The sequence below is a fragment of the Delphinus delphis genome, chromosome 16 (assembly GCF_949987515.2).
Source record: "Delphinus delphis chromosome 16, mDelDel1.2, whole genome shotgun sequence".
Classification (NCBI taxonomy): domain Eukaryota; kingdom Metazoa; phylum Chordata; class Mammalia; order Artiodactyla; family Delphinidae; genus Delphinus; species Delphinus delphis.
This window is the reverse complement of record NC_082698.1, coordinates 38,389,224-38,405,220: the sequence shown is the minus strand read 5'-3', so window position 1 is coordinate 38,405,220 and position 15,997 is coordinate 38,389,224. Positions and strand designations below refer to the sequence as shown.

General features: G+C 40.4%; 1 protein-coding gene across 9 annotated transcripts in view; it reads right to left on the bottom strand.

Moving 5' to 3' along the window:
- Positions 1-15,997, bottom strand: part of SGMS1 (sphingomyelin synthase 1) — a 292,041-nt gene that overhangs the window by 194,926 nt on the left and 81,118 nt on the right. For 6 of the 9 annotated variants that reach the window (XM_060034548.1, XM_060034545.1, XM_060034557.1 and 3 more), the window contains exons 3-4: positions 11,682-11,812; positions 4,109-4,197 (exon numbers count right to left, since the gene is read on the bottom strand). The gene's annotated coding sequence lies outside the window, so the exon portion shown is untranslated. Of the gene's footprint in view, positions 1-4,108; positions 4,198-8,875; positions 8,895-11,681; positions 11,813-15,997 lie in introns of those variants that run through there. The other 3 variants (XM_060034546.1, XM_060034552.1, XM_060034547.1) reach the window with 3 other exon arrangements.

The window sequence follows — 15,997 nt, the reverse complement described above, 5'->3', positions numbered from 1 at the left end:
CTCTACCAAATGAACTGCCTGGCCCAGGCCACAGAACTGGGGGTGGTGGTAATCAGACCCATGCAGTGTGCACCTGTGAATGATGGCTCTCCAGCCTAGAAGGCCAGGCAGGGCCTCCTCAGGAACCACTGGCCTTACCTGGTAAACTTCTCCAGTTCTACTTCATCTCTTTCCCAGCTCTCCAGCTGAAGTTTCTAGACTGCTCAGCTAACTAAGCCAAACCAGCAGTAGTACCTGAACTGCCAGCCAATAACCCAAGCATATGAGGACACAGAGTAAGTAACCACTCATTAGAATTTGTTATCCAAGGGAGGAAAAGCCACAGAATTATCTGGTATTTATATCTTCCAAGTGAAAGTATGGGTCCAACAGAAGGCAGTCCCTCAAAGAATCTCTAGTCACAGAGCTCAGCATTCCCTGGGAATGTTTTCACTGCCTGCTTTTTCTAGGATTCCACTAGTATTACAAAAATCCAACCTGTAACCTACAAAGATTTTGCAGATTAGAAACATTCCTAACATTATCACTGTCGTCACAAAATCCTAATCCACACACCCCTGTCAAATCTGTGTAGCCTCTGAAAAGGTATGATTGCCTACAGGTGATGTTTCTGCTGCAGAATGACTAAAAAACTATTAAATCAGCATTCTCAGTTGACATCTATTTTGAAATAATTTTTTTTTCATGTGCCAAAGCACAAGGCAAGTTAACATTTTATAGACCAAAAACTTCAAGCTGCTTTCTATGTCCATTAAGGGGATATAGAATGTAAGGTCATGGAGTTTACAGAGATGATGTCCCTTATTCACAACAGCAAACATCTATTTTCTCTACTCTCCATCTGCAGGCAGAGATCCACATTATCTAAGATACCAGACAGAAAGAAAAATGACACTTTAACAGAAAATAGACTAGAACTCTGTTCTTATGAGTTATTCTAAAAGTAGTGAATACTGTCTTCTTCCAACTTCCAAGAAGTAAATATTCAATGGATCAACTAGAAAAAGAACCCAGGCAAAAGTGGAAGGATAGAGTATGTGATATGAATACAGATGTGGTTTACCTGGCTTTCAAAGAGATCAGTATTTCATTATTTTCCAGTCCCTTGGTGAAATAAAGTCATTTACCATGTAAAGTTTAAAGGATTTAAGAAAATTGATAGGGCTTCCCTGGTGGCGCAGTGGTTAAGAGTCCGTCTGCTGATGCAGGGGATGCCGGTTCGTGCCCCGGTCCGGGAGGAAGCCACACGCCGCGGAATGGCTAGGCCCGTGGGCAATGGCCGCTGAGCATGCGCGTCCAGAGCCTGTGCTCCACAGCGGGAGAGGCCACAGCAATGAGAGGCCTGCGTACCGAAAAAAAAAAAAAAAAAAAAAAATACTTTCTAACCCATTGGGTAGCTCCAGGTAGAGAAACAAATCCCAAGAGGTTATGGTAAGAACAGTGCACTGAAACCTAATCAAAGAAGAGAGCAGCAGTCACCCTGGAGACAACTACAAATACCAGCAATGAAATGAACAGGGCATCTAGACCTTTAGCTTTCAGCCAGGTGGGGAAAGCCCAACCTGAAACCAGGAATTCCAAAGGGAACAAAAGTGGTCCTGGTCCTGTAGCATCCTCCTGGCTCCTAGTACAAACACAAATTTCAAGACATAAGATCTCAAGATTCCAAGATATAATTATCAAAAAAGCCAAAACAATTTATATCAAATAAGATATAATTATCAAACAAATACATAATTAAAATTCACCATGCACACTAGGAAACAAGCCACAGAAACAGATTTAGATCACCAAAGATTTCAGATACTGGCATTATCAAATACAGAATATGAAATAGCTCAGTTTGGTGCTGTTTAAAGAGATGAAAGATGGAGTAAAAAGAAAATGAGTAAGCAAAAAGACACCATCAAAAAATATTCACACAGGTTTGCAGCAGCAGAAGAACCTTTAGAAATGAAGAAATATAATCACTGAAATTAAAAACTCAGTGGATGGGTTAAATAAAAGATTCAACACAGCTGAAGAGAGAATTACTGGACTGAAAGCTAAATCTTAAGAAATTACCCAAATGAAGCAGAGAAAGACAAGGAAGAAGATATCCAATATGAATTAAAAGACATGAAGAATAAAGAGAAGTCCTAACATCTATTTAATCAAAACCAGAAGGAGACAATAGAGAAAATGTAGGAGAGACAGTATTCAAAGCATTAATAGCTGAGAAATTTTCAGAGCTGATGAATGATGCGAACTCACAGATACATAAATCACAACAAATATAAACAGGAAGCTGTACATAAACATGTTGTAGTGAAACTGCAGTAATCCAACAACAAATAAGTAAGCCAAATCATCTACTGAAGAATGGCAAATGAAAGATTAACAGATTTAACAGCAAAACTGAAAGCCATAAGACAGTGGAATGGTATATTATACACTCACAATGCTGGGAGAAAAATAACTGTCAGGTAAGAACTCTGAGAGTGAAATAAAGACATTCTAACATAAATCAAAACTGAGAGAAGTTACCACCAAAATATTTTAAGGAAAGAAAATTCTAAAGAAGGCAAATCTCACCAGAGAAAAGGCAAAGGATAGAAGAAGGGAAGAGAAGCAAGATATAGTAAACACAGAGATAAAGTGAAACAAATACTATCTCTAATAACAATTGTCTAATTTGTATGGTGAAACATATAACAGAACTGACTGAAAAGAACACATAAGTACAGAATAACACAGTCTTCATTAGGTGTCCTATGAGTTTTGTATTATTCTGGAAGGGGATAAGAGGACCTTAACTACTGATTAACTTTAAAACTATTAAGTGTACACAGTGTACTTTCAGGGTAATCATTAGAAGAATAGAAAGAAAATGCATAATTTCCAAATGAACAGAGAAAAAATACTGAATGAGAACACAAATCAACAAAAACTTCAATCAAAGAGAATGAAGGTTAGCAATGAAATTGCAACATAGTTAAAAGAGAGACTGTTAGACTACATTTCAAAAACGAAAACCAAAAAAAAAAAAAAAAACAGAAACAAACAAAACTGCACTAGCCATGCAAGAAAAGACTGAAAGTTTCATTACAGTCATAAACTCTGTTCTCCAAAGGACACTTAAAAAAAAAAGATGCTCAATCTCACCATTAATTAGGAAAATGTAAATTAAGACCACATGATATACTATTTTATACTCACTAGAACGGCAACAAAATACCACATGTTGGAAGGAAATGGAGCAACAGATAAACTATGAAACTATCATAGATACTATGATAGATTTTCAGAATAGAATTTTATTTAACAATAAAAATTAATTTAGTACCATTAATGTAACAAGTGAATCTTAATTCAACTGAGCGAAAAAAAATGAAAGCTGCAGAGTATTACATGCAATATACCATTCTTATCAAGCCTAAAAACAAGTAAAACTAGGCAATATATTGTTTGGATATATACATGGGCATAGTAATTATGTTCCAGAATGGAAATCAACTATCAACACTAAGAACACTGTTTAATTCAGCTGAATTTTACTTTTGGTAGCAAGACTTTCTCAGTGAAGAAGTTTCCAGGTTTATGTTCTAGGACAAGCTCTTCATCTCATCTCAGATTGATTCTCTGACAAGCACTGGCCTAGACTCTTCAACTCCAGAGAAGGGGAAGACCTAACAACTGTAATCTTCCCAGATAAGGAGTCTCAATCAAAAGCAGTTCCAGAGTAAAGGAAATGACTCCCCCAGGCCTCCCTGGAGCCTTCCTCCCTGGTTTATGTAACTTCAGATCTGGCAGGGCCCTTTTCTGTCATTTCCAGTGACTCAGGCAGACTGTTTCCTGTGCCCTTTGTTTTACGTATTTCTCCCACCCTGGCCTGTGTTGCCTTCCTCTTCCAATGAGGAAGCTGGCCTCTTCAATCCTTTCCCCTTCCTTCCCCAAACCACATTGGCCTTTCCTTGGCTGATTTTGACCTTGGGCAAGCTGAAGACCTCAAAGATCCCTCCATCCTTCAGCGCCTCACGCACAATCTCAGAACAAAGCAGGAGAGATCCTGAGGAACTTCAGATCCATAAGATGTTTGAGAATGGATGAAACACTGAGTTTGACTTACGTGTTCTTTTATACACTCTCTGCTATCTCCTACTTCACTGTTCTTGAAATTCAGAAAATCCACAACTCCTTCGGTCACTGCAGCTTTGCCTGGAATAATAAAGGCAGGAAATTAGAAAGGAGGCAACCAGAAGGAACCGAGGGTCCAAGCGGAAAGAAACTCTCTTGTATAATCAATCTTGACATTTAAAAGGAAAAAAAGCCACCTGAATTAAGGAAAGTCTCTACCTTGGTCTAAGCCAATTTTCTTCTTTAACTGAAACTATTAATAGTAATTTAATGTTTGTAGAAGAATTCATCATTATTTACAAAGAGATTTCACATGCATTTTCTCATCTGAGCTGTAAGATATTGAGACTAGGCAAGTATTATCTTAAAATGCAGCAGCCAAATTTCCCAAAGGTTAGGGAACTTTCCAGTGATCATTCAGCCAGCAAGTATCAGAGGAGGAATTCGAACCACTTCTATGACTCCTTATTCCAAACTCTTCCACGGCACCAAATGATATAATGGTTTCAATTTGAAAAGCAGTATTATTATTTCTTCTTCCACTAGATATAGTGTCTTAAGCAACAGATATAGAAACGGCTTTGCCTCCTGAATGACAAAGACACTGCCATAGGATTAAACGTTTATTTACCAGAGACAACACAGAGGGTAGAAAATCCATACCAAGTTAGTTAAGAAACACATGTATCTTTTCCACATACCCTCCTTTTCTCTTTAAGTCATAGTTATAGTTGCTGGGCTTTATTTCTCTCTCTCTCTCTCTTTTTTGGAAATAATTTCAAGTTTAGAGAAAAGTTGTAGAATAATAATAGTACAAAGACTGCCATGTACTCTTTATCCGTGTTCACCTGCTAATAACATTTAACGTACATACTTAATCATTCACTCTCTCTCTACAGACACACACATTCACTCAACATTTGTTTTTTAAGCTTTTCTTTTGGCCGCGCGCCATGCATTATCCTAGGTCCCTGACCAGGGATCGAACCCGTGCCCCCTGCCGTGGAAGGTCGGAGTCTTAACCACTGGACCGCCAGGGAAGTTCCTCACTTAACATTTTTCTGTTTCTGAGCCACGTGGAGATAAGTTTCATACTTCATGGCTCTAAAAGCTTCAGAATTTATTTCCTAAGAATAGGGATATTCTTACAAAACCATAATGTTGTTATTGATCTTAGTAAATTTAATATCGATACAATACTTTAATTGACCGCCATATTCAATTAACCCAATAATGCGTTTTATAGCATTTCTTTTTCCTCCAATTCAGGATCCAGTCCAGGGTAAGGTATTATATTTAGCTGCCATTAATCTGCGACACACAGCTCTTTTTTATCTTTTATGACACTGACACTGACACTTTAGAAGAATATAGTCCTCCCCTTTTTTTATATTAATAAAACATTACCATTTTGACTTGTCTGACATTTCCTCATGATTCAATTCAGCCTATGCATTATCAGGCAGAAAACTACAGAGTTTTCTTCTCCTGGTGTCATAGCTGAAGGCATGTGAAGTCTATGTGCCCCTCCCTGGCGATATAAATTTTGATCACCCAGCCAAGGTGCTGTCCAATTTCTCCCAAGAAAAATTATTATTTTTTCCCTTACATCTAATAAGTAATCTGTGGGGAGACACTTTAAGACCATGCAAATATCTTGTCCCTCATCAAAATGTCCCCCTAGATTTAGCATCCACTGGTGACCCTTGCCTGATCTGAACTTTACTACCATGGCTACAACATGCTCATGGTTCCAACTCCAGCATTCCCTCCACATTACCATCCAGGACTCAGCAGTCTACACTATTTGTTCATCTATTTGTCAATTTATGATCAGTAAGGATATATGAAGTCCTACTTTTTCAACAATTTATAATTTATCACTGTACTTAATAATTTTGGTGCTCAAACTGTCTCAGATTTAGCCAGTGGGCGACCCTTTAAACTGGCTCCTTTACCTTTGTGACATGCCCCCATCATTTTTTTTTATTTTTCTACTTTTATTTCCTTACTTTCTGACATTAAAAAAAAAGTTCTAGGCTCATCTTGTACTTACTCTGTCTCTGCCCTAGATGCAGACATTTCTCTAAACGCCCTGGGTCCTTTCAGTGGAGAATGGTGTTATACAGACCAAGATCTAGGATAACCCTGTTTGAAAGGCATTGTCTAGTTCCACTGATTACTTTTCATTTTGAATGAGTCACATTTTCCTGCTTCTTTGCATGTTTTTCTGTTATAAGGTTGACAACTGGGAGGTGTTCAGTTTGGTTCTGATGGCAACTAAATCACTGGCAGATCCTCTCAATTCCGTCAGGCTTGGTTTTATAATTGGTTAAGATAGGTCTATTTGAGATACGTCCTTGGTCCTAATGCATGACCCTTAATCATAAGGCATGGTCTTTCCGGTGTCTCGGAATGGTTAAGGTGCTCAGCAAGGTCTCTCCACCCTGGCTAGCCCAGAACTCTCCATTTCTCTCCATACTGCTTGAACCTTGCTATGGCCATTCTCTTCCCTGCCTGGGAACAGCTGCTCTCTGCTAGGTCTCACCCTGTATGGATACACATCTCAGCTTCTGGGTTCCCCTCTCATAGTTCCCTCCTCCCCAGTAGCCTGCCATACTAATTCCAGCCTCTCCAGCAGCCCTGAACTCTGGAGACCCACCGTGCTGTAACAGGCTCCCCCTCCTGGTACCCCAGGAAGGGAATGCAGGGAACAGGGAATACGCTCCAGCAGAAAACTAGGGCAAATGTGGGTCTCACCTCATGTGACTCTCTTCTCTCAAGGATCAACGTCCTGGCTGCCTGTTTTCCCGTGACTGACAGTAACTGGCTCGTGTACTGTCCAGTTTTCTAGTTTACTGAAGGAGGGCCAAGTCCAGTACCAGTTACCTCTCTATTTCTCTTGGTTCCTTCAACACTAAGTGATGCTTGTGGGACACAGAGCTGCTCTATTGGGAAGAGTTAAGAATCAAATACTTGGAGCATGTAACAAATGCTCTTTATTTAAACATTTCAAAGAAACTAACAATCTGTTTCTTAGAAACGTTATGTGTTTACTTTTACTGCAGCACTGTGGCAAGAAAAACGCTCTCTAGCAGTCAGGCAATTCTAAATAAAATGACAAGAAAGTGTCTCTGTTCCTTCCGGAAAGCTGATACTCACTTCAGATAGCCAGCTGGCTATCACTTTGACATATATTTCCCTTTATTTCCATAACTCTTCCTCCAAATGGCAAAATAAAACACTATAGTCTAGCCAAAGAATCCAAAGTTAGTTGCTATTCTTTATTTTTCTTGTTTATGTGCATGTACTTAGGGGTGAGGAGAAGACTCCTTTTCATATAAATCATTTTCTGGCATATTTCCATTTCCACTTCTAACCACTGGTGAGAAAATAATCAGAGAAAAAGTAGTCCAAAAGAAAACCTGCAACCCCAGATACAAAGTTAATCAAAAGGAAACTGGCAAACAAGAACAGTATTTTCTTCTCACATGCTGTGAGAAAAGAGGAGTTTGCCATCACAGGAAAATGGAGATTAGGCCTTTCCCTGCACATGCCGGTGGATCTGAGCCACGGGCGCGTGCACACGTGCAGCTTTCCCCACGGCGCACCAGGCAGAATGGGGGACGACCCCTTTCTACTTCTTGAGCAGACTTTCTCCATATTGGACACACACACTGCCGCCCATCTAATTCATCTTCTCTAAAGGAATCGGTGCATGGAAGTCACATCTCTCTTCGGTTTTACTCCAGGCCCCCTAGAACTTAAAGGCGAGCGTCTGATGTAAACACAGTGTTTATCTGTCCATTTGCCTGCCTCACCGTGCAGGACTCCCCATCCTCGGGGGACTCTTACATCAGTCTTCTCAGGTCTCAGCGTCTCCGTGTGGACCCTGCTGAGCTCTGTTTCCTCAAGTCAGCATGTGTCCAGCGCTCTCATCAAGTGGTTCCCCTTTCTCAGGAATAGAGTCAGAGCCCCTGGGCTTCCCAAAGAAAGACCTCTGCGATCTGCTCCCTGCTCAGCTTTCCCCGTCACCCCCCCCAACATGCTATGTCCCGTGAATGAAAACCCAAGAGCCGTTTCCCCTTCATGAAAGACCCCTTCCTCCCTTTCTTCTCTTGACTAAATCACTGAGGCTTGACAACCTCTGGGAAATATGTCACGATCACCATTCAAAGCTGGGTTAGTGCCTCGACCTTAGTATCCTCACTGCACCTGTGCTAACCTTTACAATGATAACAATGTTTACTGAGCGCTTATGTATGCTAAGCACTAGGGGCACTTAGCACACACCATCTCATTGAGTGCTCACACCACCTCTGTAGGTAGGAGCTGTTAACAGTCTACCCTGCAGATGAGCCAGGGGACAGAGAGGGTCAACAGCCTCCCGCATGCCACACAGCCAGTGAGGGGTGGGGCCAAAGAGCTTAAAGGCTTTCTATAAACAGTACTTAACATATTTAACTGAAAAACTGACAGTATAACTGGTGTTTCCAGGGAAAGGCCCAGAATGGCAACAGATGATGACCCTGTGACAGCATTAAAAGGGTAAGAGTAAGATGTGAGAAACTCGTCAGAATTCTTTAGAAGAGGATGCCGTAAAGTCACTCATAAACTAATATCAACTGTGACGCTCATAAAAGAACAAAATATTTCATCAAGACAGGGGACCAGCAATTTCAAGAATCCAGGAATATACACATGGCTCAAGCAAAAGGTATTTAAAAGTAGTGGGGGAAATGGAAAAGGATGTTCTTACTAGAAACAAACAAAAATTGGAATTCCCTGGCGGTCCAGCGGTTAAGACCCTGCGCTTCCACTGCAGGAGCAAGGATTTGATCCCTGGTCAGGCAACTAAGATCCTGCATGCTCTGGGGTGCAGCCAAAAAAAAAAAGAAAAGAAACAAACAAAAAAATGTATTAGGTCAAAGATTAAAAGGACTTCTCACAGGGAAGAATCTGGAATATTTGTATAATTAAATCAATTCTATTCTCAAGAAGCTCGTATACTGCACAACCAGTAGGATCGATGCTCCATGTTAGCTAGCACACAAGTTGAGTAAGTGAGGACTGGGGAACGGGCAAAATCCTGTTGTAGACCATCTGGGCCCTGCATGTCACTGGTCCAGTATGTTCATTCCTGGCCCCAGGTTGTGGATTGGGGACCTAACGAAGGAGGCATGAACAGGACTCCCATGACCAGCTGCCCCCCAAATGGCACAGTGTAAAGCAGACAGTATGAGTGTTTCAGTACCATGCATCGCCTCACACAGGGGAGGCGTCTTCACATCGCAGACCCTGACTGTGAAGGAGGATGTACAACTTCAGGTCATAATTAATATCAGCCAGGGTCAGAGTGACCAATGCTGGGCTCTACACTTCTAGAGAAAACTGAGAACAAAACAAAACAGAAAAGGACCAAAAGTAGATGAAACCCACAGGGATGAAAAGTATGAAGCCCACAGGGAAAGTCTAACCTAGGAAAGAGAAAACAAGGAAGACTCCACCATTTAACATCATTTTAAGCACTACCCTGCTGAGAGCCATGGACAGCATTTTTCCATTCCCACTAAAGACAGCATAGAGAAAATAGTTTTAACCTGAAGTATGAAAAGTTTAGCTTCAATGTGAAGACTTTCCTAAAGGCAGAATTTTTAACAAAGGAATATGTAGTTTGCATACCCATGACATGCTTGCTATGATAATTACCAATGTTTGGAGCTCTCATATTTGTATTCAAGTAGTATTGGCGTTATGATTCTGCCTCAGAGAAGTTGCAATAATAACAGGTAACACAACTGTTTACTGGGTGCTTTGCTATAGGCTAAAGATCGCTCAGGGAGACCTGAGACAGAAGCTCAGCTCTGCTTGTGCTGTGGGCTTCACACAGTCTTGCCTGATTCAAAATCCAACCTCTTAACTACAGGGACAAGACTTACTATTTGTAAAATGGGATAATACCTGCTTCATGAGGCTCTTGGAAAGACTCAGTAAGTTAATCATAAAATATTTAGCCTGTGCCTACCCCATAGTAAGCACTTAACAAATGTTAGCTATTATGATTGACAAATAATTTTAACCTTGCCTGGGTCAACCTCTTCTAGTTATTCAGTCTCTGATCCTATTAAAGTCAAGATAGTTTATGTCAATGAGGCAAATACAACTTCAAGATGAAAAAGAACTGGTCATGCCTTCAACCATTTCACCTGTCCATATCCATCCGCTCCTTCAACAGAGTTTCACAGTGAGCCCACCATGTGTAGAGCACTGGGGCAGGACCTGTGCAGAATACGAAGACAAAAATGACATGGCCCATAGCTATGCTCAAAGAACACGGTCATCTTATTATTAACCACAAACACTGCAGAATACTCACTACGTGCCAGGAACTGTTCTAAGCACCCTAAGTGCAGTGTGTGTGTGTGTGTGTGTGTGTGTGTGTGTGTGTGTGTGTGTGTGTGTGTGTGTGTGTGTGTGTGTGTACTCTTTTAATCCTCACAACAACCCTTTAAAGTAAATACTATTTATTATTCCCAATTTATGGATGAGAAACTAAGGCACAGAGATAAGTAACTTGCTCCAGCTTTCACAGCTTGTAATTGACAGACCTGGGATTCAATTCCAGGCTGTCCAATTTCAGAGTCTTGGGCTCTTAACCACTCGATATATTGCCTCCTCCGAGACTTGACCACTAAGAACTAGAGCAAGGACAGACTATGATAAGGGCCCAGCAGGAACATAAATAAAGTGCAGTGCTCATGAGTGAGCTGTGCTATCTTAACACCTAACACAGAGTACGAGTCCTTTAACTACAGAATGATGTGTTCAGGCACGTGATACCAACCAGACCGAAAGCCATCCATAAAGCACTGGTGTCTGCCACTCTGAAGGGCCCTCTTCTCAGCGATTTAACACGTGCTACAGGGAAAGAGGAGCGCTCGGAATCTGGGCTTAGAAGTCAGACATGCCTGGGTTTCAATCCCAAGTCCTCCAATACAGCCTTGAACAAATTACTTGATCTTTCTCTGTGCTTCAGTGTCTTCACTAAGGAGTAAATGAGATAATTTATACAAAGAACTTCATTCTAGTACTTGGCACTAAGGACTATATATGTAAAATAATATTAATTAATTAATTAACTAATTAAGTACTGGTTTGCTTCAAGACTCAGTCCTAAGCCATATGGAAAAACCCCCAAGTAGACAATACCAAGTTAATAGACCAAGAAGAATGCAATCTGTAGTATCTGAAGTATACTGTGGATTCATTATGAATAAATATGAACTACCGTAACTTAAAAATATTATAAGCCTGTGTTTCTAAATGCTAGGGAATAAAAAAACCTTCCATTTTAAGAGATAAGAGGGGCTGCTGTATACTAAGGGCCGACTCTGTTCTTGGTCGCGCAACAGTCACTTCACAGATGTCACTGAGTCTTCAGAACCACTCAGAGGCTCGTCAAATGATCCAGATTTTACAGGTGCGGATTCTGAGCATCCCAGAGACTAAGCGATTGGGCTCCACAATAGGCAGCGGAGACTGTTGCTAAAAATTAGAAGACTCACCCGTGAGGCAAGCAGGAACGTAATCTTGGGATCAGGCAGTCACTCCACAGAGCATTTCTTTGGCACCCGCCGGACTTTCACTGGGCAACATTCCATGTAATCCAACTCTCATCCCCAAGGTGTGTTCTGTGCTTTAAAGAAGCCCAAATCACTGAAAGGTTAGGATATGTCACCCATCAAAGTGACATACTACTACAGATCTCATTCTATCACCCAATTTAGTCATAATGGCCTTGGGAACATTGTCAGAGAAGCGTGATTTACAAACGGCTATGGCTCTCCAAAAGTGACTAAATTTCCACAAGAACAAATTGGGTTCTAGAGCTGGGACACTGTGAAAATGAACATCCACAGCACAGCACAAAGTATGTGTCTGGGTGAGACTAAAGAAGGAAGAAGTATATTGAAATATCCTTTTCTCGTTTTGTTTATAGCAGAGAATCCTTATCGCACATAGTCAAATCAGTGACTCCCGAACTTTCTTAGTTGTGGTTTTCTATGTGTCAACTCGCCCACAAGAAAAAGAAGGAAGCAACAAGAAAGTTCCCTGTATAAATTCTAAGACTTGAGTCTGCTTCTAATACTTCCAGAATATGAACTCCATCCCTGACAGCAGAGTCCACATTTTGATCGCCACTGTATCCTCAGCACAACACACGGATGGGTATACCATAGGCCTTCAATAAATATGGGTGATGTTCACGCCCAGAACAATACAAAAATGTAGGGGAAGGAATTCCCTGGCAGTCCAGGGGTTAGGACTCCACGCTTTCACTGCCAAGGGCCCAGGTTCAATCTCTGGTCGGGGAACATAGATCCCCCAAACCAAGCCGCAGCCAAAAAAAAAAAAAAAAATTGTAGGGGAGAAAAGGTGAGAAGGGCTGCCCAAGGAAGGATCACTTAGCCCATTCAAGCAGGACTCAGCACCAAAATGCTGCTTGCAACTGAATAATTTTAAGAAATGTAGGATTTTAGGAGTTCAGATTTTCTGATTCTTTTTTTTTTGAAGGAACACATATTAAACTTTGGGGGCCAAAAAATGCCTCCCAGCCCCTCTTAACTATTCAAAATACTTGCCAATATTTTGAAATACTTACTGGCCTAAAATATGCCTTCTAATCTGCTATTTCAGAAATATGAATCATATATGTGAAAAATTTACTGCTAGCACTGTGCTAGATATAGCCGACACAAAGAAGACCAAGACTGGGCCAACTAGAGTCTACTAGAGACACAGACTGTAAACAAATAATTACAATACCATACAATTAGAGCTTCTGGCAAAGCGAGTTGAGTGTGGAAGGGTGCAGAGGAGGGCAAGACTAAGCCTGCTGTGCATTTCAATCCCACATGTGAGGAAGGATCTTTCTTTTCCCAAAGTCCTTTGCAATTTCCTTGTCCAATCCTCATTATTTTCTTTAAAGCAATAAAGCAGCACAACCCATCTACGTACTAAGTACTTTAAATAGTCATCATGCTCCTCAAGCATCATCACACCCCCATGAAAAACTGCACATTACTTTAATGCACGCTAGTTAAATAAGAAGTTTCTCAATTAATGACCAGCCACACCATCATACTGGTTGCTAAAAACATACACAGCTTCAGCGTTTAAATAAGCTGTACCAGGATTTTCTGGCCCTAATGTTTCCTCCAAAATCCCTGGCCTTCTTATAGCCAATTAAAACTGTATGTAATTTTCTGTCCAAAAACCTTAAAGATATAAGCCAAATGAATTGTTTATCTAAAATCATCACACCATCATTAGCAGTTCATTTCATTAAATGATTTACATGCTACCCATCTGCAGGAAAGATTCGAGGCAACGTTCGATAAAAGATACATAGGCACTTGGAAGTCACAAATATAAAGTCATGAAATGAAAGAAGTTGATTTTCCAACCACAAGATAATGCTGTTGGTGTACTTGAACAGTAAAATTTCTACATTTCTAATAGGCAGAGCAAAAAGGGAAATGAGGCAGGCCACATAATTCTGATTAAAGGAAGAATAGAAAAAGGTCTTTCCCCCTAGGTACTGAGAAAGAGAATCATCTTTTTTTTTTTTCCTTTTCCATTATGATTTATTATAGGAAATTGAATATAGTTCCCTGTGCTATAGAATAGGACCTTGTTGTTTATCCATTCTATATATAACAGTTTACATCTGCTAACCCCAAACTTCCAATCCATCCCTCCCCTACCCCCCACCCCCCCAGGATCATCTTTTTTTAACAATGGCTTATATAATACATGCAGCAGCATTGTCATGTGGTTTCTTATATTTTTACTATGAGTATAATATTAACGTGTACCTCAGAGAAGGTACTCAGGGAGGCACTGACAATATAGAAATAAACACCCTTTCCTTCTATCAAGTTTAAAAGTCCTAAATAAGATGACTGAAAACACATCGGGCAGGAAGGTGTCACAGAGAAGTTGGTCCCCAAAACAAGATCTTCCAGGAAAAACCAATCCAAAATTTTTTCTAATACATCAGCACTAAATAAAAAGACCAAAAAAACCCTACGCTAATGAGGAAATGAGGATAAAGTGAAATGACTACTTTGCCCCATACAAGAAAGCATTTGGCATCATGTATCAAGACCCTTAAAAGTGTTCATACCCTTTGACCCAGTTCCAGTTTGAACCTATCTTAAGGAAATAATTAGAAATGAGGGTAAAATTTTATACATCAATGTTTATCATGTTTTTACTACTGAAATTCAAAATTACCTAATTGATCAACAACAGGGAAATGGTTTAAGAAATTGTGAAATACCCACAAAACAGAACAGTATGCAGCCATTAAAAATTATACGCATGCAGAAATGCTTAAGATACAATATTAAATGAGGAAAACAGGATACAAAAGTATCCTTCTAAGTATAATATAATATAAAAATATGTATAAACAGGAAAGGAATAGGTTAAATATACCAAGTAAGTTGACAGCATAATGTTTTCATGCCTCTCTTATTTACCTTTATAACCACAGCAACTAGAACAGTTTCCAGGTCATGGGAGGCATGCAGACATTGCTGAATGAATCGTTTTCACCATTAAAAACAACAAATATCATTTTTTAAAATGTCCAGTCTTTTTAATTTGTGCCCTGGCTATTCACAAGAAACAGGTCAAACATTTGTTAAGAAGAGGTGCCTGTTTGGAGCACCACAGTGAAAATATCACTCATGGGGAGGGAGAGGTTTTGTCCCATCTGTCAGTAAAAAGACCACTTGGCAGGAATGATATTCATGCTCCTTTCCATCCCTTTACCAGTGTTGGGTGTGACTGAAGAGTTAGGTTCTTGGGAATTTGTATGAGTGTCCTTGTTATCTTTAATCTACACTCTGATGTTCAGCAAAAACTGACTTTCTAAGGTTCATTCCATCCTCAAAATTAGAGTCTATGCTTTAAGTATTCTCAGCAGACAGAAAATATAAAGGTTGCTGATCATGCCAGGATCATTTATCTTATTCACCCACATTTGTGACAGGAACCAAATCAGTGTAGAATTATTAAAGAAAGGAAGAGGCATCTAAATGTTTAGTTTCTTATCTAAAATTGCCTTGTGGGTAATGTGTTCCACTTTGTTTTACTGGCACCTTGGAAGGGAAAAAAAAAAGTTTTAATCAAAAGTTTATTTTTCAAGAATATTTTTCTCCTAATTCATTTTCCAGATGGATCTCATTTGACAAAAACAGGACAAATTCTTTGCTCCTCCGCTAAACTCAGAAAAGTTTAACTTTTTAATCCCCTGGGTCAAAACCCATGGTTGGCCCACTTCCTTTTACAGGAGCCACAGGAGGATGTGATTGAGCTTTGAGCCGTGAAGGTGAGGGCTGCAGGGCTGGAGGAAGGGAGCCTGGTTCCATGATGTGCCTCAGAGGGGGGCTGGACCCCAGTCAACCACCCAGAGGTCTGGTTTTGTTTGAGGTGCATCACCAACGCTCTCACGTCAAAAAAATAGACGCACTGTCCAGAGTTATCATTACTCGCACTTCTGTGGCTTCTCCACGTGTATCACTGGCCACATCTTCACAAGATGAGCGTTCTCCTACTAAAGGGTCTATAGCGCGTCTTTTTTATCAGAAGCCTAAACAATTTTTACTGAAAATATCTCTTTTCTATACTCTCTCTCTATGTTGCTGGTCTCCCAAGTTTGGGGCCCTACAGTGGAGTTTAAGAAATCAAAATCTTGGGCTTCCCTGGTGGCGTAGTGGTTGAGAGTCCGCCTGCCGATGCAGGGGACACAGGTTTGTGCCCCGGTCTGGGAAGATCCCACATGCCGCGGAGCGGCTGGGCCCGTGAGCCA